The sequence below is a fragment of the Bison bison genome, unplaced genomic scaffold (assembly GCF_000754665.1).
Source record: "Bison bison bison isolate TAMUID 2011002044 unplaced genomic scaffold, Bison_UMD1.0 scf7180017864330, whole genome shotgun sequence".
Lineage (NCBI taxonomy): Eukaryota > Metazoa > Chordata > Mammalia > Artiodactyla > Bovidae > Bison > Bison bison.
Window position 1 is genome coordinate 5642201 of NW_011494902.1, and position 4205 is coordinate 5646405.

Genomic DNA, 4205 nt, shown 5'->3' on the forward strand with positions numbered 1-4205 from the left:
TGAGTGCAATTGTGCGATAGTTTGGACATTCTCTGGCATTGTCTTTCTTTGGTGTTGAAATGAAAACTGACCTTTTCCAGTTCTAAAGGCACTGCTAAGTTTTCCAAATTTGTTGGCATATTGAGTACAGCACTTTGGCAACATCATCTGTTAGGATTTGAATAGCTCAGCTGGGATTCTATCACCTCCACTAGCTTTGTTGTAGTGATGCTTCCTGAGGCCCGTTTGACTCCACACTCCAGGATGTCCGGCAAGTGATCACACCATCATGGCTATCTGGGTCATTAAGATCTTTTTTGTATAGTTCTTCGGTGTATTCTTGCCACCTCTTCTTAATATCTTCTGCTTCTGTTAGGTCCAAATGGTATGACCATTTGCATGAATGTTCCCTTACTCTCTATAATTTTCTTGAGGTGATGTCTGCTGCTGCTGCTGCTAAGTTGCTTCAGTCGTGTCCAACTCTGTGAGACCCCATAGATGGCAGCCCACCAGGCTCCTCTGTCCCTGGGATTCTCCAGGCAAGAACACTGGAGTGGGTTGCCATTTCTTTCTCCAATGCATGAAAGTGAAAAGTGAAAGTGAAGTCGTTCAGTCATGTCCAACTCTTCGCGACCCCATGGACTGCAGCCCACCAGGCTCCTCCATCCATGGGATTTTCCAGGCAAGAGTACTGGAGTGGGTTGCCATTGCCTTCTCTGGCAGCGATGTCTAGTCTTTCCTATTCTATTGTTTTCCTCTATTTCTTTGTGTTGTTCATTTAGGCAGGCTTTCTTATCTCTCCTTGCTATTCCTTAGAACTCTGCATTCAGTTAAGTAACTCTTTCCTTTTCTCCTTTGCTTTTAGCTTCCCTTCTTTTCTCAGCTATTTGTAAGGCCTCTTCAGAGAACCATTTTGCCTTTTTCCATTTCTTTTTCTTGGGGATAGTTTTGATCACTGTTTCCTGTACAATCACAAACCTCCATCCATCATTCTTCGGGCACTCTGACTATCAAATCTGATCCCTTGAATCTGTTGCTTTCAGTGTATAATTGTAAGGAGTTTGATTTAGGACTTTCCATAGTAGGTATATGGATGCTCATGTGACATTGTTGAAAATTTCAAATGAGTAGGTAATTCATAAACATTTAAGAAACACTATGGAGCCCAAATAAAATATATTTTCTATGAAGATTCAGCATACAGACAAAATTTAGCTGGAGTTCTCTGACACAATGACATCTACCAGATGACTTCCATTGCTGAATTGGAAGAGTTGTGTGTTTGTGTGCGTGTGTTCATAAAAGATAGAATAGCCTTTGGTTCATGAGGAATATATATATATATATATATATATATATAGTGAGTAGTAAAGCCAAAATCCCAGAGAAGCAGAGACCAGCATCACTGAGAAATGGAGAGAGTAACAGTGTTTCTTCTTCTCTTGATTCTCTGAGATAAATACATATATATTTATGTGTATAAATGTATACATACATATTGAAAGCAATGAAATAAGTATATTTTCTGAAGAGATGGGTAGGGAGGATGTATACCTGCCCTTTCAAACATGTTCCCACTCAAGGCTAATTCTACTGTTGCTACATCACTGAATGGAGAAGGAAATGGTAACCCACTCCAGTATTCTTGCTTGGAGAATGCCATGGACAAAAGAGCCTGGTAGGCTACAGTCCACGGGGTCACAGGAGTCAGGCATGACTTAGTGACTAAACCACCATCACCACATCACGGAAACCTTAACTTTATCAGAAAAGATTTTTGCAAGAGGGATTTCTTGGTGTGCACACAGATTTGGAGGGAAATCCCAAGCTGGATGGATCTGGCACAAGAGGTTTACCCTGATCATTTTGTAATAGAGGAGAAAGCATGAGAGGTTTGTAAGGACTTCAGATCATAGTTTGAGAAGAGAAGTAGCATATATTGAAAGTTTCTGAGTACTGAGTCCTGAGAGAGGTACTTTGCCTTTGTTATGTCACTTCGTTCCAATAATAATCTGGTATGGTGTTAAGAGACAGTTGTAGGAAAGGGAAAATATTCCCCTCTATTTGTCCATGGACACAAAGACCTAGAGTTTAAATAACTTGCTCAAGATTATAGAAATAATGCATATAAGTACCAAGGCTCACATACAGATCATACTCCTTAAAGTACGTATGCAGCCCTGTATATATGGTTTTCTAAGCAGTAGGAATTGTTTACATTTTCCAGAAAGTAGGACACTAGGCATTAATTTGTGTTTGTGTATGGTATTCTGGTCTGGAATGTAGGTTGACAAATGCTGTTCAACTGGGGACTTTCAGTAGAGCTTGTATCTTTCATGGTGCCTGATCTAACCTGACTGCATTACTCCCCATGACCCATTTGTCTGGCGGAGTCTTTCCAACAGTTTAGCTCGATTTTCAGAGCTGTGTGTTAAGCTGTCAAGAGACATCTGAAGCATTTCAATACTTGCCCCTGGAGTAGAGGGGCAGGGTCATTCTCCTTAACCCAGAACTTGATGGCTGAAAATGGCTGCCTCAGAGCAAACTCTGGTGGAGACTGTGATCTGAAGGTGGGACATGGATGTTTGCCAAAGGCCATTGAATGGGATGTGTCACCAGCAAAAGTTGGGTTGGATGTGGAGGTGGAGAAGGGGAGATGAACAGATTGTGAGTAGTAAAGTCAAATCCCAGAGAGATGCAGGGACCAGCATCACTGAGAGATGGAGCAAGTAACAGTGCTTCCTCATCTCTTGCTTCTCTGAGCTCAAGCTCTTCTTTCTTCCCATATTTCAGTTTGGTTTTCCTAATTTTTCCACTAAATACCTATTTTTAATTCATACTAGTCTGAGTATGTTTCTGTTTCCTTAAATGGACTGACCCCATCTGAGGAGGGCATTTCTTAAGGGAAATGTGATGTGAATCAATATGGAAGCCATCATTTTCTCCTGACTTCATCCTTTTCATTGGGAAGAGGACATGATTGGCACCTTCTACTGACTTCATCATCTTCTAAGGACCCCAAATCTCATGCATCTCACTAAGAAAGAAAGGTGGTTGTTATCTGCTTTTGTCCTTTTCATTTTAATGAGGAAATCAAGGGGAAAAAACTTGTTGAAGGCAGAATTCTACGTGCTATATTGAGTCGATTTTCAGGGCTATTCATTTTTAATGCTAGATCTTATTTATAGCTGAGTGGAAGGAGAATAGAGTACATATCATCACTGTAATCAGAATCAATAGCAGTGTGTCCCATGTTAGAATATTTTTTTCAGCCCTCATCTTTAGATCTAGCAACTGATTTTTCTCCTAAAGGTTTTAAGGAATTTGCTTTATATTTTCTTCATCTCATGTAATATTTTGCATCTTTGAACAGCAACATATAATTTTAAAATGTGAGGGTGTTATTTTAAGTTACACTAATTTTTTAATGCATGAATCCTGTATGTGTTGACAACTCTGCCGAGATGCTGCTGGAGCATTAATTTCTATTTTCCCTAATCTGTCTGCACACAAGGTTAGCAGACAGGAAGAAGTTACTTCACAATTCAGTAGGTAATTGGAAAAGACATTGCAACTGTTTTAATTACTAACAAATGAGGCAGACTGTGTTTTTAACACATGATTTAGAAACATACCTAAAATGCAGATTGGTTCTTTTAATAACATAATTTCATCATCAATCGGTACTCATTGGCTCCTTTGAAAAGAGTGTGTTACATGCCAAAGCAAATACATCTAACACATATATAAAAGTGTAAATAAATGATTGTGAGAGAGCTGTCCTTTAACTTTACTAATAAAATATTGTAGTTCTCTCTGATGTTGGCCTGAATTGGAAACATTCATGATTACATTTTTATGCACTGAAGTGATATAAGGGAGAGGGTTATCTTTGTTTTTTTTTTTTTTTGCATGGGTGACCCTTTTAATGGTGAATTCCAGGTCACAACACAGTAACTGTCAGTTCAACTACACCAAGGTTCTGAAGACAACAGCTTCTCCACCAAGCAGGTTGTAAATAAATTTCAAATGGAACCTGGCATCACACTGAAGGAATTCTAATTTCACACTGTTGGGGTAGTTTACCAAAATGGCTTCAGAGTAGACTAACTTTACATAGCACATTAAAAAAAAAAAAAAAAGACATTTATTCAGCGTCATGATCAGACTATTACATTTAGCAATCAACAGCATGGGTGCAAAAAAAAAATCTACATTAAAACCCT